General features: G+C 44.3%; 1 protein-coding gene across 2 annotated transcripts in view; it reads left to right on the forward strand.

Annotated features, from left to right (window-relative positions):
• Window positions 1-8,518: 8,518 nt before the first annotated feature.
• RALY (RALY heterogeneous nuclear ribonucleoprotein) overlaps window positions 8,519-24,905 on the forward strand; it is an 84,850-nt gene continuing 68,463 nt past the window's right edge. The window contains exon 1 of one of the 2 annotated variants that reach the window (XM_058685342.1): window positions 8,519-8,775. The gene's annotated coding sequence lies outside the window, so the exon portion shown is untranslated. Of the gene's footprint in view, window positions 8,776-9,143; window positions 9,526-24,905 lie in introns of those variants that run through there. The other variant, XM_058685341.1, reaches the window with a different exon arrangement.

The following is a 24,905-nucleotide window of genomic DNA, read 5'->3' on the forward strand; positions in this document are numbered from 1 at the left end:
GGAGCTGGGGTGGTGGTGGAGAAGGTCACTGGGAAGTGGGAGGAGGTGTCCTCTCTTGTTAGGAGGCTAGAAGTCCCTGGTGAAGGAGGCATTGGGAGGGAAGGTATGGAATGATTTGCTTCCTACTTAATGAAGATCATACTTTATTTATTTATTTATTTATTTACTTATTTATTTGTTTGTTTATTTATTTTTAAATGTTTATTTCTGAGACAGAGAGAGACAGATCATGAACGGGGGAGGGTCAGAGAGAGGGAGACACAGAATCCGAAACAGGTTCCAGGCTCTGAGCTGTCAGCACAGAGCCCGATTCGGGACTTGAACTCATGGACCGCGAGATCATGACCTGAGCCGAAGTTGGCCGCCCAACCGACTGAGCCACCCAGGCGCCCCGAAGATCATACTTTAAAGATGCCAGCCTGTTTACTATTGATAAATTTGGAGACCCAGTTGTAAGGAAAAGAGGAGAGATAGGGCTCTAGGGCTGAGCCAGTGAAGAATGAGACAAACAACCTTCTGTTGACCTATGAGAGCTTCCCCCATTACCTTCAGCCACCAGTAGCAGGGGTGGGGGCCATATGTTCCAGCCCTGCTATCTGCTGTCATGGTGGCGGGGGCGGGGCGGGGGGGGGATCCTGATTCTGCTGCATGTACTTCCCCTCTCCCAGCTAGGATGGCTCAAAGCTGGTAGTCTCACAACAGCACTTATGTGACCTGAGCTCAACACTGCAGTGGGATGGAGCAGAGTTTGGGGTAGAGGAAGAGCAAAGTTCAGGGGAAGGTAGGGACAGTGATAGCTTGCCCCCTCTCCCTCCTTCTCTTCCTTCCTTTCTTCCTTCCTAACAAAGGGGAATCTTTTGTTCGGGAAAGATACAGATTTATGTTCTCCAAGAGAAGAGCCTCAGGAACAATTTTTTTTCCTTTGAGAAGTCAGAGTTCTTGTTTTTTATCCTTTTTATCATCAACAATAATCATTAGAAGAGCTTACTATTTTTTGAGGACCTTCTGTGTGTCAGGGACACTATACACATTGTTAGTCTTCCCGACTTTCAAGGTAAATGTAATTTATGCCTATTTTACAGAGGAGAAATTGGGGCTTAGAGAGCTTGAGAACTTGTCCAGTAAGAGGCAGGGTTGGGTTGGAACTGAGGCCTGTTCATTCGATTTCTGACTCTGATGTCATCAATTACTCTACACTTGGGAGGTTTGGGCTCCTGGCTAAGATTTGCCAATAGAGGGTACATCCAAAATGAGAAATGTCCTCTATTAGTCTCAGATGTCCATACTGGTAAGGATTAAACAGAGTTTAACCTGCCCTGGACTAGAAGTCAAGATGAGAGATCTCCCTGCCCTGGTTCTGCAACTCTTCTGATGGGCAGTTTTCAGCTTTCATGACATAGGAGTTACCCTCTCTAGGTCTCATTTATTTGTAAAATGGGCGAGTTGGACTAAATACCTACAAGGATCAGTTCAGTCCAATCCAATCGGATAGCACTTATGGGGGCTTCTTGTTTGGGTGTGCCGGAAGGATACAAAGACTGACAAGACATGCCTCCATTCTCTAGGTAAGCCGGATGCATGTTCTCTAATAGCTATAAATAAAGGGCAACAAAGCATGGAGAGTGGAGCCTTTCATTTAAACTTAGCTAGTGGCAAGTGTGCTAGGGGCAAGTGTGTGTGGCGGGGGAGAGGAGATAAACTTCCTGAGAGAAATGCTCCTCCCCTTCTTTGACCCTGTGGTTCCAATGCCATCTTTGTATCCGTCCCACATCCTTATTGACAATGATTGATTACAGATTGGGCACCTGGCTCAAGCTGGGCCAGTCACAGTAACTGACCCCAGAAGCAGTGGATAATTGGTCCAAGGATGAGCATGCACTCATGTTGGGTCAAAGTTCTTCCCTGAAATTCTGTCATTAAGACCAGAAACAGAAAGCTTCAGGCTCTCTGGTGGAGCAGCTAAGAGTTGAATGCTGAGCTGCTGCAGCTGAGTGTCCAGCCTTGAGGAGAAAAGCTTACTTGCAGAGAGAAGGAGAGTCAAGGGCTAGCGAGGGTCCTAGCAACATCTAAGTCTCCAACCCTTTCACTTCAGTTCTCTGACCTCCCAATACATTCCAGATAGATTCCTTTTCTACTTCTGTAGGTCTAAGTTCAATTTCTCCCCCTTATTGGTCACTGAGAATCCTATCTCTATGCTGGGATGGGGAGGGAGATTTGGGTCAATGCTGGGGGGGGGGCTACTCCTCACCCCAATCAGGGAAGGACCAAGAGAGAGTTTATTCTCAGCCTGGTGGACAGGAAGGAGGGAATGCCATTCCCACTGTGAAGTGCATTAGTGTGGGAGGCAGGAATCCCTTCCTGTCACTGAACCTTAGGCAAATTTCTGTGCCTTTCTGAGCCTCAGAAACTGAGGCTGTAAAAACAGATTTTACATATCTGTAAAATGGGACCTGGAATATAATGATGATTCTCAAATTGTGTTCTGCAACACCCTGGGAATTTTGTGGAGGGACTACAGCTTAAGGAGGGTAGTTTGTGGCTGGTGGGGGGGGTGGGTGGTGGTGGTGGTGAGGCCTAGTAGGCTGGACTCTGGGTTCGCCTTTCCTACTTCAAACAAAGCCACCTCTCTCCCCTGTTTTATGCATTGCCTTTCTGTAAAAGGTCTGGCTTCAAAGAAGGCTCTATAGCTTAACTGGTTTGAAACCTCCTGGATGAGATGTCTTTGAAGACCTTTCTAGTTCTAGTTCATGATTTCATGGGTTACAGGAAAAAGAATAACTCTCACACTGATGATAAAACTATTTTGAGTGTTTGTTGTATGTCAGGCACTGTGCTAAGTGCCTTACGTTCATTTATTTATTTATTTATTTATTTATAGTTTATTTATTTTGAGAGAGTGTTCTTGAGCATGAGTGGGGGAGGGACAGAGATAGAGGGAGAGAGAGAATTTCAAGCAGGCTCGGCACTGACAGTGTGGAGCTACACGACGGAATTGATCTCACAAACCGTGAGATCATGACCTGAGCTGAAATCAAGAGTTGGATGCTTAACAGACTGAGCCACCCAGGTGTTGCTACATGCATTTATTTTTAAAAATCCTTACAGCAACTCTATAATGTGGGGAATTAATTATCCCCATTTTGCAGATAAGAACCCGAGACTTGAGAGGTGGGGTAAATAGCTTAAGAGCACACAGCTGGTAGGTAGTGATGGGAGGTTTGTACCCAAATTGATTAGAAGGCACAAACTAGCAATCACAGGCCAAATTCGGCCCTATGAGGTATGTCTTTTGGCCAGGGGAGTGCTCTTGTTTTAAAGAATTTGACTTAGTTGCCAGCACTTAAAAACCAGATGATTTCGTATAAAACTTTGAACTTAGAGCTTTCCTTTTTTTTTTTTCCTTTTAAGACCTGGCAACTGGCAATACTGGGCACCTCTATCCCATATGAGTAGTAGCTGCCTCCCCTAGAGGGAGCATGAACTTGCTACAGGCCCTACTACTCATTATCTTATACCTAACCCACTTTGCTCATTTACTGTACCTGCTTGGCCCTGAGGCATCTGATTTTTCAACCCTTGTTCTAATGACAAGTCTTCCTCAATGACTTCTTATATCCCTCCATTTCCATCTGCTCCTTCTATGGGTCCTGCTGATTGTCCCCTGCCATCTCTCCCTCATCTGCTCATTCCTCTTCATTCACCTGCCTTCCTCACCTGCCTTCCTTCCGTGCCTCCAATGAAGACACCTGTTAGGTCATTCCGCTCTCCTCTTCTACATCCATCTTCCTAATCCTAGCTGAGGTAGCTTTATAAACATCATTGTCAAATTTTGAAGAGGGAGTCTCCTATTCAGGGTGAGCTCACAGGGCAGAAATAATTCCAATGGTGGGGAGAGGATGTGGTTGAATGTATGCCTTGGGGCTCAGAAGGCCTTGGGTTCAAACGCTGATTCCTTTGCCTACCATCTGTGAGACATTGGGCATGCCACGTTTTTTTCATCTGTGAAATGAAGACAAAACGGACCCCAAAGTTGGACCAGATTACTTCTAAAGTTTCTTCCAACCTTGACACTATCATTTTTAAATATTTATTTTTGAGAGAGAAAACATAAGTTGGGGAGGGGTGGAGACAGAGGGGGACAGAGGATCGATCTGAAGTGGGCTCTGTGCTGACAGCAGCAAGCCTGACACAGGGCTCAAACTCACGAACTGGGAGATCAAGACCTGAGCTGAAGCTGGATTCTCAACTGACTAAGCCACCCAGATGCCCTGACACTTTATCATTTTAAAGCCTCTGCTCAAAACTTTTCAGTGCTTACCACCGTCTACTAAGTTGAGTGTAGGTACCAATTCCTCCAGATCCTAGTTCTAGTCTACCTTTTATATTTCATCTTTCCCATCTCAGCTCATACCTTATGCTGCAGAAACCCCAAGCTCTTACATTAATTCCTGCCTTTATGTTTGCTATAATGTGAGGCATTATACCTCCAGGTATTGAACCCTACTCATCTGTTAGGAAATCTGTTTTCTTCTTCTTCTTCTTCTTCTTCTTCTTCTTCTTCTTCTTCGAGAGAGAGAGAGAGAGAGAGAGAGAGAGAGAAAGCAAGCACAAGCAGGGGAGGGGCAGAGGGAGAATCTTAAAGAGGCTCCATGCCCAGTGAGGAGCTAGATCTCATGACCATGAGATCATGACCTGAGCCAAAACCATGACTTGAGTCCAAATCAAGAGTTGGACACTTAACTGACTGAGCCACCCAGGTATCCAGGAAATCTGTTTTTCGTTGTAAGTTACAAAAACACCAATTGAAACTATTCAAACTATAAAGACATGTTGGTTCATGGAAAAGTCCAGAGGTAGGTCAAGTTTCAGGTATGTTTTTAGCAGGTTTCTGGCTCATTTCTTCTACAGAGTTTTCTTAGTCCTGCCTTCCTCCATGTGATGGCTTTACTTCTTTGGGTGACTTCCCTCTTGGTGGCTTTGATGGTCAATTTTGTGTGTCAACTTGACTGGGCTAAGGTATGCCCAGATAGCTGGTAAAACATTTCTGGGTGTGTCTGTGAGGGTGTTTCTGGAAGAGACGAGCATTTGAATTGGTACCCTAAGATCACCCTCAACAATGCAGGTGGGTATCATCCAATCTGTCGAAGACCAAATAGAATAAAAATGCAGAGGAGGGCAAACTTGCTCTTAGCTAAACTGAGACATCCATCTTCTCTTTCCCAGGACATTGGACATCACCAATCCTGGTTCTTAGGCTTTTGTACTTGGACTGAATTATACCACTGGCTTTACTGGTTCTCTAGCTTACAGATGTCAGATCATGGGACTTCCTGGCCTCTATAACCATGTGAACCAATTCCTATCATCTATCCCCATCTATATCTATATATCCTATTGGTTCTGTTTCTCTGGAGAACCCTAATACAGTGGTTAAGAAAAAATTCTGCCACAACTCCAGGCATCATAGCCTATACCACATGTCCTGAAGGCGATAGAATGTTTCTGCTTCATTCTTCTTCTTTATTGGACCAACAAGAGTAGGTCTTTGATAATTAGGAGACAGGTTAGTATAGTGTTCAGCATGCAGGCTCTAAAACTGGACTCTAGCACTTAGTAGCTGTGTGACCTTGGGAAAGTTAACCTCTGTGCCACAGTCTTCTCGTCTGTACAGTAGGGATTATAATAGTACCTACCTTGAGGGCTGCTGTGGGAATTAAATACGTTTGAAAAATGCTTAGCACATTTCCTGGCAACTAGTAAATACACCACATTAGCTCGTGTTGCCAGTGTATTCTTCAGAAACATCTCCCTTCATACTGTAATCTTCAAGGATTCTTCTGGACAACACAGAGTATTCCTAACACGTCTCTGTTTAATTCATAGCCATCCATTCAACAAATATTAGTTCTAGGGACTGAGGAATGAGCAAAATGGACAAAATCCTGTCTTTGTGAAGTTCACAAAAAAAAAGTAGTAGAAGGTGGGGATGGGAGAGGGACAACAAACAAATAAACAGTATTTAAGGTGGTAATGAATGCTACGGAGAAAAATCCAGCAGGAAAGAGCACAGAGAAGTAGGGTGTTGCTATTTTAAGTGTGGGCCAGGGAAAGCTTCTCTGAGGAAGTGACATTTGAATGGAAACCTGAAGGAGTGAGCCATGCCCACATCTGGGAGGAGGGCATTTGAGGCACCTGCACAGGGAGGGTGCAGCACCACAGCCAGCACCTGGTGGTGGGGCTGATGGGAGGGCAGAGAAAGCCTCTCAGAAGAGGTGTTCCTGAGTTGAGTTTTGAAGGATGAACAGGAAGTATCTAGGCAGAAGAGGAGGTGCAGTCCAAGTGGAGAATGTGCTACAGCAGAGGGTGCTGAGAGACTGTTGTGTATTCAAGTGCACATGGTAAGGCCAGTACAAAGGGAGGGAGGTGAGGAGCCAGGAATGGCCAGAAACAGAGCAGAGGAGATTGGCAGGGACCAGTTCCTTAATTGGTTGGTTGATTGATTAATTCACTCAAGTGTTTACTGAACACCAGGTCTATACCAGACATTGCACTAGGTAACAATTGCATTGTTACCAGACAATGATGTACCCAAGCAGTCAAAGATGCTTGGTCTCATGGAACTTACCTTCTAGTGGGGAGACAGACAAAAAACGCACAGACTAATAAATGACAAGACTAAGAAATACCATGAAGGAAATGAATAAGAGACTAAACTAGAGAACATCTTTAGCTGGGGTGGGAAAGGCCTCTCTGCGGTGATATTTATTTATTTATTTATTTATTTATTTTTTATTTTTATTAAAAAAATTTTTTTTAATGTTTTTTATTTATTTTTGAGACAGAGAGAGAGCACGAACGGGGGAGGGACAGAGAGAGAGGGAGACACAGAATCGGAAGCAGGCTCCAGGCTCTGAGCCATCAGCCCAGAGCCCGACGCGGGGCTCGAACTCGCGGACCACGAGATCGTGACCTGAGCCGAAGTCGGACGCTTAACAGACTGAGCCACCCAGGCGCCCCTGCGGTGATATTTAAACAGAGACTTGAGGCAGAAGAAGGAACCAGAAGTTAGAACATGTGGAGGAAGAACGTTCTTGTCCTTGGTCTCAGTATCACTATTTCTCCAATTGGACTTCTCTTCCTTTGAAGGGAGACACGGCGTCATCAAATAATACAAACGGAGCTATAATTGCTGGTTTCGCAGGGCGAGGATTCCATTCAAACTCTGCCCTGTTAGGACTCCCGTCCTTAGGTGGGTTTTGGGGCAAGCGATGTGAAAAACACGATCATGAAATCACAGGTCTGCCACAAGATTTCGGACAATTCTCACCCTTCAGGGAAGTATAGCTGAGGACAGAAGGGCAACCTTCTCCTGTGCTCTTTGAAGGCCCCTCCGCCTGTTCCGTGGAGGCTGGAACACTGATTTGGGTGAGAGTTTACGACAGGAGAAATACTCAGGAGAGAGGACCACCACCCAGATCAAGTTATCTATCAAACGTTTCCCGCACCCTAGAAGGGTAAGCGTACTTCAATTTAACCTCCTTTGTAGGTGGGAGTGGCGCCTCCTCTCCAAACCCAACCCAACGGCTGCCTCTCCGCCCCGTCCTAGCCTAGGCTGGGAGGAACTATCCTCGTCCTGCCCACACACCTGGTTCGCTGAAAGCGAAAGGAACTAGGGCTCCTCCCAACGCCATCTCTTCCGCACCCTTCAGTAGGGCCCCCCGCCAACCTGTTTGGGCCCTGTCTCCAGACCCCGCCCGTCTTCAGCACCAGCCAGCCGCTCTTGCTTTGGGTCACGCCTCCTTCCGGCTCTTCCCCAGAGTGGCCACCTTTAAGCCCCCACCTCCCTGCTCCGCTTCCGGGCACGCCTCCTTCTGTCCCTCTTCAATTTTTCCTCCCTCCTGGGTTTCTCTTCAGCCACGCCTCCGGTCCCCTCTGCTAAGGGTGCCGCTTCGCCCAGCCTCGCCTCGGTCTCCCTCCACCTTTGACTCCTCCTACGGGCACGGCCTCCCTTTAGCTCCACCCACATCCCCTCCTTTCAAGCACGGCCCTGGCTCCTGGCTCGGCGCGGCCTCCACGGTCTTCCATACCTGCCTTGCGCTTCTCTCGTCTCCGGCCTCACCACCCTCTCAGCCCTGCCCCGCCTTTGGCTCGCTTATTGGTGTAGCAGAGTCTCTCTTCCAGTCCTTAGCTCCGCCTCTCCAGCCTCCCTCCTCGGTCCCTCCTCCCTCAGTCAGGCCCCGCCCTGGCTCCGCCTGCCTCTTCTCCCCGCCGAAGCTCTGGACCTTTCCAAAGCGAGGCTGAGGGGGTGGGGAAAGCCCATGCGCCCGGGAAGCCGGGCTGTGTCAGGGTGGGGCTGCGGACTCCTAGCACTTGGGTCTCGGTGTCCTTTCCTGGAGAAAGAGGCAGGGGCGTGGAGGGAAGGCCCAGGGCCAGGGCTGGAACGGCGGGTGGGGCCAAGCTTAGGGAAACCGTTCAGGGCACCCCCACCCCCGCGCGCTTCAGTGGTGCCGGCCGAGGGAAGGACTCGCGGCTGCGGGGCTCGCGCCGCTGTCAGTGCGGCGGGGCGCGCGAGCGGCGCGGGCGCAGGGCGGGCTGAGCCGGTAGAAGCTGAGGGGGCGGTAGCGGCGGCGGGGGCGACTCCCGCGCGTGTGCTCAGCTCCTCACGCCGCGGCCGGAGCCGCCTTCTTCCTCCTTCGCTCCCTCCCTTCCGCCCCCGAGTGCGGCGGCACCGCCTCCTTCCGCGCCGCGCGGCTTCCTCCAGACCTCTTGGCACGGGTGAGTGGGGGCCACGGGCGTCTCCTTAAGGGTGCGGGGGAGTGTTCCTCTTTCCTTTTCGGCCGCCCACCTCTTCACTCGAGTTCCTGCTTATTTTTAGAAACTCTTTTTTCGGCCATTCTGGGCGTCCCAGGAGCGGGAGTAACTCCCGGCCCCCTCCGCCCACACCTCCTCCCCATCCCCGGGCCCGCCGCCCCGGGTCGCTAGCCCGGCCCATCCTCGCCTGTCCCCGGCCGCCTAGCCTTCCCTGGCCGATTCCCCCTTGCGGGCCGGGCCTGGGCCAAGAGTTGGCGGGGTGGGCCCGCGCCCGCTCGGAAGTTGGAGTCTTTGTGCTCGCGCCCCGCCCCACCCGGCGAGGGGAGGAGGGAAGGGAGCGGAGGCCGCGCCGGGGAGGCCTGGGCGGGCTCGGTCCCGGCTCCAGCCCCGGCTTCTTCCAGCTCTCCTGCCCAACCCGGCTGGGTCTGCGGGCTCCCCGAGGTGCGCAGAACTGGCCCTGCCTCGCTCCCCCCGGGCTTGAGCGCCGCCGCGGCCCCCGCCGCTGCCGTTCCTGGGCTCCTTGCGCACCTTGGGGCTCAGAGAGGAGCAACAACCGGTCCTCGAGCTGGGGCAGTGTTCCGCAATTCACGCAGCCCTCTGTGTGCAGCCGAGCTTTAGTTTGTCCCTCCGTAAAATTTGGGAAAGAAAGTCGCCTCGCAGCATGTTTGTGGATTTAGGAAACTAATACGTGAGAGAAGTGTTTAATACCAACAGGTAACATTTAATGGACTTGACTAGGAACTTTGTAAGCCCTATTTCATTTAATGCTCATGACGGCCTTCTGGGGTTATCCCCCTTTCCAAAAGCAAAAAACAAGGCTCAGGGAGGTGAAATAATGTGCTGCAAATCATAGTAGTCCTAGAAGTGTAAAGTCTTGGTACTAGTACCTGTTACTTATTTCTTAAGTGTGAGCTTGTGTAATCTCTTAGTGTAGAGAGGATTTTGATTTACCCTTGGGTCACATCGTTAGAGACGTAACTCCGTTTTCCCTGACTTCTAGGCTAGTGTCCACTATGCTGTGGATGAAATACCATTCTGGGTATATGAGGGGTCGGAGGGAAAGGAAATTACTATGGATTTCTTGCTAGTATTGCCCGTTAGAATTTGATGAAGGTAGGGGACTCCAGATCTCAGGCACAACTGAAATTCTCTGGGATTTTGGCTCAAGGAAGGCTTGAGTCATTATAACAGTGAGGGCTATCCATTTTGTTTATAGTATGTTCCTCCCCCCAAACCTTGAGTGTTCTCCGTAGTGTTTAGATTTATAGCTCCTGGTTGGGGGAGGGGAAGCAGGAAGTGGCTCAAGTCAAGTGCTTCAACTCTCTGCCTTCAAATAGGGTTTTATTTTCCCTATTTTCAGGTAAGACCAAGAGGGATAAAAGCGAACTAAAATTAACTTTGACTAGTGTTCTAGTTTTCCAGTGTGTTTGATCCTGGTGTGGGAAGTGTCAAAATCAGGTAGGCCACATTTTGAAAGAGTCTCCTGATGTTTGCATTAATTCTTGGGAGTCTGGAGGTCTGTTGTGCCCTCCTTTTTCCAAAATTCTGGATTTAGAAGTCGTGGTATGTAGGGGCTGGAAGGGGTCTTACTATGTGGTCTAACTTTTTTGTTTGCCTTGTCCCTCTTCCCTGTTAATTGAACACTGAAAGGGGAAGTAAGTTGTCTAAATTCACAGACTGCCTTAGTGACAAATCGGAACTAGAATTCCCAGTCCAGTAGTAGTTATATTTCTACAAACCCTTGCCACCTTTTGAAAGGCAGTAAATGGGGCGCCTGGGTGGCGCAGTCGGTTAAGCGTCCGACTTCAGCCAGGTCACGATCTTGCGGTCTGTGAGTTGGAGCCCCGCGTCGGGCTCTGGGCTGATGGCTCGGAGCCTGGAGCCTGTTTCCGATTCTGTGTCTCCCTCTCTCTCTGCCCCTCCCCCGCTCATGCTCTGTCTCTCTCTGTCCCAAAAATAAATAAAAAACGTTGAAAAAAAAAATTAAAAAAAAAAAAAAAAGAAAGGGCAGTAAATTACATAGTCAGGCCTTAAGACCAGGAATCCTGAGTAAATTGAAATCACGAGGAAGTTGTTTAGTTCCAGCCACTCTCCGTGCCTCAGGTTTTGCATTAAAAGGAGGTCAGGTTTTGTGCACAGGTGTACCAGTTCTCATTACTTTTATTGTGTGGTACTTTATGGGTTATAGTACTCTTCTGGAATCATCTGATTTCGTTTCTAATCAGTTCTGTGAGGGAGTTCTTAGAATTTGCTTTACATCTCCATTTTACAGCTGTAATTGAGAATGGAGACACAGCAAGGTTGGGGTACTTGCCTTTCTTATAATCACCAGATTAACAAGTGGTAAGGACAGGACACCTTTCATGGGCAGAGGATTTGATGTGGCATAATAAATTGAGCCACTTATTGTGACTCTGTGAACCTGTTTCCTTTTCTATAAACTCAACAGGCTTGTGTGGGAGCTGTGAGAAATGGCTGTGAAAGTCTATTGCAGTAGTAGAAATAATAGCTAACATTAAGTACTTACCATATACCAGGTACTGGACTAAGGACTTTCTGTGGGGTATCTCATTTATTCCTCAGAGCAACTGTATGAATTAGGTATTATCCCTGATTTACAGAGGAAGAAATAGGCTTTAGAGAGGTTATATGACTTGTTCAGGATCCTGTAATTGATAACTGCAGACAGTATAACTTTAAAGCCAGTGTGGGTGTTTTTTTGTTTTTTGTAAAAATACATGGGACATAAAATTTACCGTTTTAACCAGTTTTAAATGGACAGTTCTCTGGCATTAAGTGCATTCACACTGTTATGCAGCCATCACCACTATCCTTACCTAGAAATTTTTGTCTTCCCCAACTGAAACTGTATCCATTAAACACTAACTCCCTATTCCCATCTCCCCCCAGCCCCTGGCAACCACCATACTATTTTGTGTGTCTGAATTTGACTATTCTAAGTACCATATGTAAGTGGGATTGTACATATTTTGTCCTTTTGTGACTGGCAAAGTTGGCACTCTTTGTGCCTCCCTTGACCTCAGGGTGCTTTGTAAATGCAAAATGATCAGCCCTGATTGGCAGTATGCATCCCCAGAGTGGGAACCGAAGCCTGATTGTACCTTTGGTTAAGCTCCTTACCCCCTTTTCCTCTATCACTGAAGCCTGTTTTGGAGATCTGTGCTCGCCTCTTTTGTGTCTTCCAGAGTGACCTCTTACCCTTGAAATAGAACCCAGAGGACTCTCCACTGGCCTTGTTTGCACCTGCCTTTCTAACTATACAGGGTTTGGGCATATCAGGCTGCAGTGATCAAGAATAGCTGTGCTATGACAGCAGCTCGGATCAGAACTACTCAGAGGATGATTAAATGGATTACCTTTATGAAATGTTCTCTCTCTTTGCCCTCCTCTTTGTATATAGTCACACAAGAGGGATTAGCTTTGGTTTCCTAGAGGGTGTTTATGGATACTCCTTGTTTGCAGGTGGTTAAGATGGAGTTAAATGCATTTAGCCTTCAGAATTCTCTTTGGTTTGACCTTTTCCCGTTCTATGTGTTTGGGAGATGGTGGGGTGGTAGAATGTGGTGTTTGTGAAGGGTAGTTGGAATTTTGTCCTGATATTTACAGGGGGTGGGAGTGGGAGGTGTTCCAGAGATGGGTTTAATAGGGCAGCAAACAGATCTGAGCCTGTTGCACTTTCCTTAAAGATCTGATGGCTTAGCATTGCCTATGTATTAAGTCCAAACCCCTGAGTGTGATAATGTCAGAATGTGCTGAATTGTTTATTGGGTAGGATCTTGTAGTTGAGGAACTTTAAAGTCCCGTTCTGGCTACCTGTTGAGATTTGGTTTCATTGGACACTTCATTATCGGAAAGTTTTTCATTTACAGGAAAATTATTAAGCATCTGCCATGCACAGTCCTAACCTTGGGGATTTGGGTCTGTATAGTGTCGTGGGGAAGACAGGCAAGGAAACAGGCCATGTGAGAAGTATTGTGAATAGGGATAAACACTATGAGAGCATAGAAAAATGGTTACTTATCCAGCCTTGGAGGCTTCTTCAGATCTCAAGAAAAACAGAGAGACCTGAGGCAGGAGGAAACGAGATTTGGAGAGTTGAGGAGAGAAGATAAGACTAGGCAGAAGGAATTGCAAGTTTAGAGATGGTGGTGGTAATAGGTAAGACTTTGGCCATTTACTGTATCTATCAGGTACTATCCTCTTAAGCATTTAACATGTGTTACTCCTTCCTATAACCACCTTGAGAAGTATACTATTACTCCCATTCCGTAGGTGAGGAACAGACCCAGAGGGGTTAAATACATCTCTCCGTTTTCTCAAGATTGTTGAATGGATCATAAAACAAAAGATGGGTGGATGTGGCCCAAGATGAGAGGAGACTGGTACAGTAGGTAGAGCAGAAGCCAGGTCATGAAAGGGGCTTGTTGCCCAGGTTGAGGAGTTTGAACTTTAAACTGAGATGAGGGGGGCCATGCTCCCCTGGGCATTTTAGAAGGCTCTCTGGCTACCTGTTTGGAGAGTGGATTGGAGGGCTAGAGTACCATGGGCAAAAAAGACCAGTTAGGAGGAGGCTGTTATGGTACATACAGGTAGGAGATGATGATGTTTCCAATGAAGGGTGTGTGTGTGTAGAAGGAATTGTGAATGAGACACAAAGATGATTGGTGTGGAGAGTAAGCAAGAAATCAGGGATGACTTCTAGATTTCTACCTGGTGCAGTTGTACAGATGAGGATGCTGATTATTGAGGTGAGGACACAAGAGAGAGGGTGGATTTCTCATGCAGGGTCCTACATCTGCTTTCATTTACCTACTAGTTACTGATCCTAGTTCTCCATGGGGAGGGTGGGAGTGGGGGCATGGGTGAGGGAGAGATATTTCACAACACATCTGGTAACTATTCCTGACTAAACTGGGTGATGTAAACGCTAGTTTCTTTTTTTTCTATTTTTTTAAAATGTATTTATTTTGAGTGAGAGGGGAGGGGCAGAGAGAGAGGGAGAGAGAATCCCAAGCACCCTCAGTGCTCTTAGTGCAGAGCCAGATGCAGGGCCTGAATTATGAACCATGGGATCATGACCTGAGCCAAAATCAAGAGTTGGATGTTTGACTGACTGAGAGCCACACAGGTGCCCCAACATTAGTTTAGAAAAGGGGGAAATATTAAGATATCAGACACTCAGGCCCTCCGTAGCCCTGAAGATTGCTTATGTTAAGCCAAGAACAGCTTACATTTTCTTTAGACAATGTCCTTTGGTACTGCTCTATGTGCTTCTTTGGCCCTCTCTAAGTCACTTGTGTTTACTACCTGCTAGGCACTGGGAAAACAAAGTTGAGTAAAACAGGAGCTTGCATCCAGAAAGGCAGCGGGTCTCAGTAGTTTAGCTAACAGTGGTGGAGGCAAAGGGTAGGGTGAGGCTGGTCAGGGTGGGACCAGATGCCGAGGGATCAAGAGGGGTTTTTGTTAACGATTCTAGATGATGATTTAGATAATATATCTCTTGGAGAGAGGCATTTTCTTTCTTCTTTTCTCTCCCATTTCTTAGGCAGTGGTGGGGGGGGGGTGGTGGTAAGAGTAAAGATAGGAGTGTTTTCATATGAATGTCTATAAAAACTTTTTTTTTTTTTTTCAATTTTATCTTGAGGTATAAAAGGTACAACTGGAGTGGGGAAGATGACAGCAGTAATGTTAACCTGCTGACTTACAACTGTTCATTAGGTATTATAAGGAAAGTTTCAGACCTGAGATGGGGTACTGCTCTTAGACTCTCAGGATTAGAGAGAGGGGACAGTGGGATAAACTGGGAGCCTAGTCATGAGCCTGAAGATTATTCATTCTGGTCCCTGCTGTTAATTCAGCTTGTGGTCTTGCCTTTCCTTTTCTGGTGCCATTTCATCATAAAATAATCTCAGAGCTCCCTGAAATTCTGTAAAGACCCAAAGGGTGGGAGCTGGGGGCAAAAATTAATTTTGAGGTCCTTCTCTGGTCACCTTCCCCACCCTGCTTAAATGAATAACTAGACATAGGCATCTGTCCAAGTATCATTAGTTATCTTTCCCATTTCTATAACCCTCCCTTTTTTTTTTCTTCAGTTTTATTATCTTTCACTTCTTAAGGACCTTCATGTGAATAAATGACCATACCTCATTGGAGGATGGGGGGAAGTGTGGAATATATCACTAGGTTCTATTCTATATCTCCAGAAGGTCATTTAGGCTGTCCACTGCTCTCTCTACAGGGTTAGGGGTGGGGAGATTGTGGTTGAATACTTACAGTTTCTTTCTTTGATTTTTTTTTTTAATTTTATTTTTTAAATTTACACCCAAATTAGCATATAGTACAACAATGATTTCAGGAGTAGATTCCTTAATGCCCTTTTAGCCCATCCCCCTTCCCACAACCCCTCCAGTAACCTTCTGTTTGTTATCCATATTTAAGAGTCTCTTATGTTTTGTCCCCCTCCCTGTTTTTATATTATTTTTGCTTCCCTTGTGTTTGTCTGTTCTGTGTCTTAAAGTCCTCATATGAGTGAAGCCCTATGATATTTGTCTTTCTCTGACTAATTTCGCTTAGTATAATACCCTCTAGTTCCATCCATGTAGTTGCAAATGGCAAGATTTCATTCTTTTTGATTGCCGAGTAATACTCCATTATATATATGCCACATCTTTATCCATTTATCCATCGATGGACATTTGGGCTCTTTCCATACTTTGGTTATTGTTGATAGTGCTGCTGTAAACATTGGAGTGCACGTGTCCCTTCGAAACAGCATACCTGTATCCCTTGGATAAATACCTAATAGTGCAGTTGCTGGGTTGTAGGGTAGTTCTATTTTTAATTTTTTGAGGAACCTCCATACTGTTTTCCAGAGTGGCTGCCCCAGTTTGCATTCCCACCAGCAGTACAAAAGAGATCCTCTTTCTCTGCATCCTCGCCAACATCTGTTGTTGCCTGAGTTGTTAATATTAGCCATTCTGACAGGTGTGAGGTGGTATTACATTGTGGTTTTGATTTGTATTTCCCTGATGATGAGTGATGTTGAGCATGTTTTCATGCATCAGTTGGCCATCCTGGATGTCATCTTTGGAGAAGTGTCTATTCATGTCTTTTGCCCGTTTCTTCACTGGATCATTTGTTTTTTGGGTGTTGAGTTCGATAAGTTCTTTATAGATTTTGGATACTGACCCTTTATCTGATATGTCATTTGCAAATATCTTCTCCCATTCTGTCGGTTACCTTTTAGTTTTGCTGATTGTTTCCTTCGCTGTGCAGAAAGAAGCTTTTAATTTTGATGAGGTCCCAATAGTTCATTTTTGCTTTGGTTTCCCTTGCCTCTGGAGACGTGTTGAGTAAGAAGTTGCTGCGGCCAAGATCAAAGAGGTTTTTGCTTGCTTTCTCCTCGAGGATTTTGATGGTTTTTTGTCTTACATTTAGGTCTTTCATCCATCTTGAGTTTATTTTTGTGTAGGGTGTAAGAAAGTGGTCCAGGTTCATTTTTCTGCATGTTGCTGTCCAGTTTTCCCAGCACCACTTGCTGAAGAGACTTTATTCCATTGAATATTCTTTCCTGCTTTGTCAAAGATTAGTTGGCCATATGTTTGTGGGTCCGTTTTTGGGTTTTCTATTCTGTTCCATTGATCTGAGTGTCTGTTTTTGTGCCATCTTTCTTTCTTTCTTAATGTTTATTCATTTATCTTAGAGAGAGGGAGAGGGAGAGCGTGCACACGTGACTGGGGAGGGGACAGAGAGAGAGAGAGAGAGAGAGAGAGAGAGAGAGAGAGAGACCCAAGCAGGCTCCATGCTGCCAGCACAGAGCTCGATGCAAGGCTTGAACCCGTGAACTGCGAGATCATGACCTGAGCCAAAACCAAGAGTTGAATGCCCAACCGACTGAGCCACTCAGGTACCCCAAATAGAGTTTCTGAGGCTCTGACATATGTATTTGAAGTGCTCCACTGACTAAAGTGCACATCTGGCTATTCTTCTGACACGCCCAGTGTTGCTCCACTGGGGGAAATAGGCTTTTTGATGCTTGCCAAAGTCATGTAACTTGTAATTACCTGATATTCTCTGGGATCTGTCTTCCTGTTTAAAACAAGGGGGTTGGACTAGATAATATTGAATGATATTTTTACCTCTTAATAGTATGAATTTCTGGTTTTATGGAAGTGACTTAAGAATTCATTTCTGGAAGGAGAAACAGTTTTGTTAGAGCATTGAGAGTATGTCAGAGGGTTAAATTCTGAGTTCACGGGTACCTTTCAGTATATAAACAGATGGATATTGCTTTTTAGAGTGGACAGATTGCTGAAAAATTGCTTGTGAGATGAATTTATCAGATTGTCTAAGGAGCTCCATTATAAACTTGGAGCTGTTGTCCCATGGACAAACTTGGAGTCTAAGGACTATAAAAAATTATATTTAAATGTTTGGCAAACTGTTTAAAATCATAGAATAAAGACAGATAAAAAACAGTATAAGATTCCCAAACAGTACTAGGACTGGAAAAACACTATACCCGGAATTTGCATTTCCTTAGAGCTTTAGCTTTATGAGGTAGATGCCTCTACTGAGGTTACCTGGCCCTTGAAATGCCATCTGTAGAGACTGAATAGTTCTGTTTATTTGTTAAGGTAAGAATCATTGCTTTATCCAAGTAAGTATTCTCTTTTAGAAGGCCAGGTTAATAAGTTTAATGTTATTGGCCAGGTTTTCTTCATTCTAGAGGTATTTATCTGGTATTTAGCGGTCTCCTGTTTGTTTTATTAAGGATTTTTTTTTTTTTTGTAATTTATTGTCAAATTGGTTTCCATACAACACCCAGTGCTCATCCCAAAGGGTGCCCTCCTCAATACCCATCACCCCCCCCCACCCCCAATTAAGGATTTTGCTAAACCTAAAGGTACTGTTTGCATGGTCTCTGTTGATCTGTTTGTCTAGTTTCCTTTGTAATTCTTTGTGCTAGTGAAAGCAAGCTCAGCAGTAGATTTAAAAGAATCATTTCTATAACTCATTTCTCTAGATCTGGGTTTCCTTTCTGGAAGTAGGATCATGCTATACTGAGAGGTCAAATGTTGCCTGCTTACATGGGCCTTTGGGACTTTGTTCTTCCAGATAGCTGTAAGCTGGCAATGAGGAATGGTATTGTCAGTATAGTAATAATAGCGATGCCTGAATCAGAATCAGTTGAACACAAGAATAACTTTTCTTCAGGCCTTAAAGACTCACCTTAAATTGGTTTTCACATAAGTTAAAATCAGCTCTTGATAAAATTAGGGTCTTAGTAGAGTTACCATACTGAGTAGGCTACCTAGCTGTGATAGCATGATTATATTTATGCAACTGCCTTTCATCCCAAAGTTCAGTCATTCTTTTCCAGGAATTTGGAGTACCTGCTATGTGTTCTGTCTATGGAGAACATAAAAACAAAGCAAGACCTGATTGCTGCCCTCAAATTACTTTCAGTTTTGAGAGAAGTACAGTGGATCCTAGTTTCTGCTTACTCCTGCTGCCCTGGCCCAGATATTCGGGTTGAGGATTCAGACTAGAAATAGCAGAATTGATGGATGTATCATTAGGCAAGGAGACCTTTTTGAAGATCTGACTTCCAGTGTTTGCATATATTTTTGCCCCCCTTTATCTATTGGTGAGGTGCGCCACACACGGTGTGTAAAGTCAAGAACATTAGGGTAGGGGACAACATTGTCCTTCAGGCTTGGGTGTCCAGACATCTGTCTAGTGCTTTTCCTAATCTCCTCACATCAGTTCTCTGGCTGGCTTCCAGAAAGATTTGATACTGTCTAGCTTCTTCTTTAGGAAGTAAGAAAATGAAGTTTCATATTGAATTATTTGAAGTTTTATTATACTCAGTTTTGAAATAGCTCTCTATTTTGCTTGAAAGTGAATTATATGAAGTGTGGTTTCTGGCATTTGCTCAATTTGTGACTTAATAATTGTGATTAAATTGTGGTTCTTGAAGCCCACCACCACTGTCTCTGCCAGTCGTCTTTGAACACTTTGCAGCATGGAGCCCTAAGGAAATGGAGGGAACGTTGAGCTTACCCTGATCTTGAAGGGCTCTTCCCCTTTTCTGGTTTCTACACTCAAAAAAGAAAGGTTTTTTGGATGTTGTGTTGTGTTCGAACAATTTAGCATTGCCTGTGAGGTTTAGAAGAAGAGAAAATATGCCTGTGCCTGTCCTTGAAGGTTGGAGATAATATTGAAATCAGTCATCCAAACTGTATGGAGCCCATTGAATGCCTTCTTGGTGCTGTGAGGGATGTAAACATGTATAGCATATTCTTGACTTCAGGGAACCTATGGTCTCTTTGGGGAGAGAAGATGTGTATCTGACAATAAGGCAGTTTGGTGTAGATAGCGTTGTTTGGATGACTAAGGTCTACTCTTGTTCTTTGACACTAATTTGGCCAGGTAAACTGAAATAAGTCATTTTTCCTCTTGGACCTCCATTTTGTCATCTATAAAATGGGGTTAATATTCCATATCTTAACTTCTTCACAATGTTATTGTGAGGAACAAGTTAATTTTACTAAAAGTACAAACGATACATTATAAAACCAGATGATGCAATTTATATGTGAATTATATATATATATATATATATATATATATATATATATATATATATATTACATGAAGAACACATGAGCTATTTGTCAGAGTTAATGGGTAAATGGCAGTGTTTTCCATAGAAGGAGAGATCTCTTTGGGTTGGAGTGATCAGAAAGAGCGATCTGAATCAGCCTCTAGGACTGGAGAAAGAATGATGGAAGCATTTAGACAGGGGCATTGATGAGGCAAAAGACTAGGAAAAACTTAAGGGGAGCAGGTTAGTGTTTTCCAGCCTCAAGTCACAGGGTAGGTGTATGTTCAGCATTAGTTACCAGTTTTTGAAGGCATACCAGATTACACTCTCGTTAGTGGTATAGGAGAGATTCCTGTTGCTTCGCATTCGGGTCAACACTTAGCATTGTCTTTTTCATTTTAAGTCCTGTTGGTTGATAGTTACAGAACTGAGTTTAATGAACGTAATATGAACTCTCAGGTAGCAATGCCATGAAGAAGTAAGATTGGGATTTCAGAGAAGGGAGAGATTGCTTCATTTGTGGTGTGTGGTGCCCAGGGGGCATTTATGGTGGAGTGAGCATTTCACTGGGCTTTGTAGGATAAAGATAGTGACCATATATTATCTGGGACCACTTCAGTTTCTCATGTTCTGTCTGGTTGTGCTTAATAAATTATGAAACACCAGTATTTCTGTGTCAGGACTCTTATCTCCTTGATACCCTGAAATCTCTTCTCAATTGCTGTGCCCCACTCCCTTTCCCTACCCCATTTTCCCAGAAAGTACGGTCACAGGAGATTTTAGGCTATGGAGATGGAGAGAGGACATTCTGTTGAACAGAAACACATGAGTGACTAAATTGAATGGCATCCCTATTCTTGCTAATGAGCTGAAGAGGGGAGGATGTGTCCATACTTCAAGGGGTGGATGGTGATGCCTTCTCATAGCCCTCTGGAGCAGGTGGAAAATGTCTACTGTTCCCAAGCCAATTGTATTTAAACTGGATAGGATGAGAATGACCTCTTTGCCTGAAATTACATCATTTCAGGAAATAAGTTAATCCAGCAGTAATACTTGAAATATATCAAAAGAGAGTTTGTCTTTTAAAAGAAGGGGGAGGTGGCAAGAGGGAATACCAAAACCTAAAGAGCTTAGTCTCTCAAAGTTCATCTATTACTTGTATATTTGCTCAGGGAAAAAATGCCATTTCTTTATCAGCTTTCATCCTGCTGGGTGGACCCTAGCTGGGTGTTTATTTTCTGTAGTTTTACCAAATCACTTTGAAGGCTGGTGTGAACATTGATCATTTCTTAGAGCCTTTCCTCTTTGTTCTGTCAGCAAATTTTAGAAAATGTACCTTAAATTACCTGGTTGGGGGAAATGAGGTGGCCCTGCCTGCTCCCAGAGAGCAGTACTTCCATGTTAAACATTAGTTAGGTCCTGATCCTGTTTCAGGTCTGGGGTATTTGTCAGGAGAGACTGACACTGATGCCACTGGGGACATATACTAGAGGGTATTTAGGCCTTCTGTCAAGTAGACTAGTTGAGTACTTGATTAAAAATCTGATCTCGGTTCTAAACCTAACTCCGTGTTTGTTATTAATAGTTGCTGCCCTGTATCGGGTGCCCACTGTGTTGAGATACCATGCTTGGTACCTTGGTTCAAACTAATAGAGCTGATGTTTATTTAAAATTACTGTGTGCTAATAAGCTCTTTGTGTATGTAAAGAAATCTTTATAAATCCTATAATACAAGACCTATATAAGAAAATTTATGTATCATTTACATATGTTATATAAATCTTGTATATCATGCATAAGTCTGTCTATATATAAAAATCATTTATTCTTACCTCAACCTTAAGAAGTAGGTTCTGTTGATCCTCATCATATAGATAGGAAACTGAGATGCCAGGAGGTTAAGAAATGTATTGTCACACTGCCAGTAAATGAAGTTGCCAGGAGTTAAACCTAACCAGTTATTTATTTTTAATATGAAAAATTTTAAACATACCCAAAATAGAATAGATTAATGAAGCCTGATTCATTACTGTACCTATCACTCAGCTTCAATTCATGGTCAGTCATATTTTATTTATACCCACCCCTACCTACTTCTCATCGTGTGCTTTGAAGAAAATCTCAGCTATCATATTTTGTCCTTAAATATTTCACAACATATTTCTAAAGGATGATTTAAAAAATAAAACTTCAGGGGCACCTGGGTGGTTCACTTGGTTAAGTGTCCGACTTCGGCTCAGGTCATGATCTTGTGTTTCATGAGTTCAAGCCCCGCATCGGGCTCTGTGCTGACAGCTGAGAGCTTGGAGCCTGCTTCAGATTCTGTGTCTCCCCCTCTCTCTGCCCCTCCCCTGCTTGTGCTCTCTCTCTATCTCTCAAAAAATAAATAAATGTTAAAAAAAAAAAAAAATTAAAAAACTGCAGTGGGGCCTGATTGGCTCAGTTGGTAGGGCATGCAACTCTTGATCTCAGGGTTGTGAGTTCCAGCCCCACATTGGAGGAAGAGTTTACTTAAAATACAAAACACAACTACAGTGCCATTTTCATCCTTGTAAAATTTAACAACTCCTTAATACCATCAAAATTCAGATTGTGTTCAAATTTCCAGTTATCTCATAAATGTCAAAATCTTACTTTTACAGTTTGTTTGACTTAGGATTTATATAAGATCCACATTTTAATTGGTTCCATCTTTTAAGTGTCTCTCTCTCTCTCTCTCTCTCTCTCTCTCTCTCTCTCTTTTTAAGTTTATTTATTTATTTTGAGAGAGAGCATGCATGAGCAAGCAGGGGAGGGGCAGAGAGAGAGAGAGAGAGGGAAGGAGAGAGAATCCCAAGCAGGCTCCGCACTGTCAGCCTAGAGCCTGATGTGAGGTCTCATCCCATCAACCATGAGATCATGACCCAACCTGAAATCAAGAGTCTTATCCTTCAACTGACTGACCACCCAGGCGCCCCCTAAGTCTCTTTTAATTTGTAGTTCACCCCTGTGTGGTTTTTGTGTTACCTTTATTTGTTGAAGTAACTGGATTGTTTTCCATGTTCTGAATTTTCTATAAATTGGTGGTTGTATCTAGGGGGCAAATATGTCTTAATCCTCATGGCAACTCTGCAAAAAATAGGTATTTTTGTTTTGCAGATGAGAAAACAGACTGAGAAAGATTGGGTGACTTGTCTAGAGCCTCCCAGCAACCTTTGATTTAAGCACAGACCATTTTGTCTCCAAAGCCTTTGTTCTTTGCTTTTTTCCACTCCCCCATTCTCTGACCTTGGGCAAATCATTTTAAGTTCTCTGGGCCTTAGTTTCTTTGATACATACACTGATGAATCTTATAGGAGTAGTAGTTTATGTGTCAATGACCATTTGAATGCCTACCATGTGATGGCATGGTACTAGATGCTGTGGATGATACTCAGGTGAATATGTTTTCAGTGAGCAGGTGGTCAGCCAGGGACTGTAGGACTATACCCTGTTTCAGACATGGAGACTGTTTTGGACATGATGGGGCTATAGGAGCTTCCTAACTAACCTTTCTGTCTTGTCCTCTTTCATGCCATACTCCTCCCTGCTGCCAGGTGCCTTTTTCTAAAAACCATTTTTGTTGTGTACTCCCCTACTTATAAATCTAATTTGAGGGACTTGGTAAATAAGAAACAAAGTTTTTCCAGCAATAAACCTTCCCTCCTTGAATTGAGTTACTATTTCAAGGGCAGCTGTTTTTTTTTTTCCCCTTTTGTTTGGCAAAGGTATGTTATTGCTTTTATGGAAATGCTGAGGGAATCTGGAGATGATAGAAAAATGGTGGAATAAAGCATGGGAATGCCATCTTGATTCAGGGGAGAGCATACATTTAGCATTGTACTGTTGACTCTCAAGGACATCTGACTGTAATGGAGCAGTTGTGCTCTTTTGCAAAGAAAAGGTACTTTTAGTTATGAAGTTTAGGGACAAAAGTTTTAGAGATATTCCTTTAAGGGGAACCAAGCTGCTGAACTTTCATTTTACTGGCTAGCCAAGCCATTAAAATGGATGCAGTATATAGAATTGAAGTCATGTAGAACAGTGGCTTGGGTCTGTAATTTGGGTAGCAGGCAGTCAGCACTGGGGTCCAGGCCAACATACAACTATAAGTAGTAAAAGTCCAAAGTCAGAGTAGTAAGTCTCAGGGCATTTGTATCCCTAGAGTGCCTTATATGTAATAGGTACCTAATATCATTAAATCTTTCTTAAAAAAATATTTTTAACAGTGGATTAAGCTAAAGAAGGTGTGGAATCATGGGTTCTATTTAAGTTTATTTTGATTTATTTTGAGGGAGTGTGAGGGTGCAAGTGGGGGAGGAGTGGAGAGAGAATCCCAAGCAGGCTCCACACCCTCAGTGCAGATCCTGATGTAGGGCTTGAACTCGTGAACTGTTGAGATCATGACTTAATCCAAGAGTCCGATGCTTAACTGAACTACCCAGGCGCCCCTGGAATCATGGGTTCTAAAGCTCAGGAGTCAAGTGGTCCAGAACTCTGGATAGCTCCTTGGAAAAACAGTTCCTCTGACAAAAGTTAGGAGTCCTTAGGGGACTCCAAATCCTTTCTGTTCAGAAGTATTCAGAGGATCTTACCCTCTAGATCAGGGATTGCAAACTGGCAGCCCCTTGGGTTGCCTCTGGCCTGCATACATATTTTGTTTGACTTTACCTGTACTGTTTTTCTGTTTTGTTTTGAGTTGGACCCCAGCCTGGGGAGATGGGGGCTGCCTTTCAGTGGAGATACCTTGTATGAGATCAGAAATCCTGGCATGTGGGCTATGAGGGTGACTGATTTCTCCTGAAGAGGGAATAGCCCCCTGCTATTCTGTAGACGGCTTTAGTCCCTGAGCCCTCTATTAGGGATTCCCTGTATTGTGATTCCTTGTTCACTGCCTGTTTAAGAAACTTGTATCTTGGCCTTTTTTTTTTTTTTTTTTTTTTTTTGGTCTTTGAGGCAAAGGGATATGGCTTTGATCTTTGCGCAAGTCTGTAGCACCAGCCCTGTTTGGCAAAATGCTTGTGTTTTAAAGAATCACGTTCTTCATTTCTGTCCATCTCACGTAGTGTTTCCTTATTGGCTGGCTTCTTTAAATGGAGCATATTTGTTCTCAAGTTTGTCAAAGCCCTCACCATTTCCTATTGTCTCTGTGATACCCAAGCCCAGTGCTTATTGCCATTTATCATCAGACTAGTACTTTGTTCTTTGAAACACTTGGTCACCTGTACTTAATTTTGCTACCTGCTTGGTCCTTTTGGGCCAACCCCACTCTAGATGGAACTCTTTGATATTGAAGGGGCTTTGCCCAGTTATGTACTTATGTACTTTTAGTCTGCTGGGGCTAGATGAACTATCTTTATTTTATTAGAAACTTTTGGTATCCCTATTGGCTAGTAAGTCTGTCTCTTTGCTTGTCTTAGGACTTCACCAGGACAATAAACAAGTC

Source organism: Neofelis nebulosa, chromosome 9 (assembly GCF_028018385.1).
Source record: "Neofelis nebulosa isolate mNeoNeb1 chromosome 9, mNeoNeb1.pri, whole genome shotgun sequence".
Taxonomy (NCBI): Eukaryota; Metazoa; Chordata; class Mammalia; order Carnivora; family Felidae; genus Neofelis; species Neofelis nebulosa.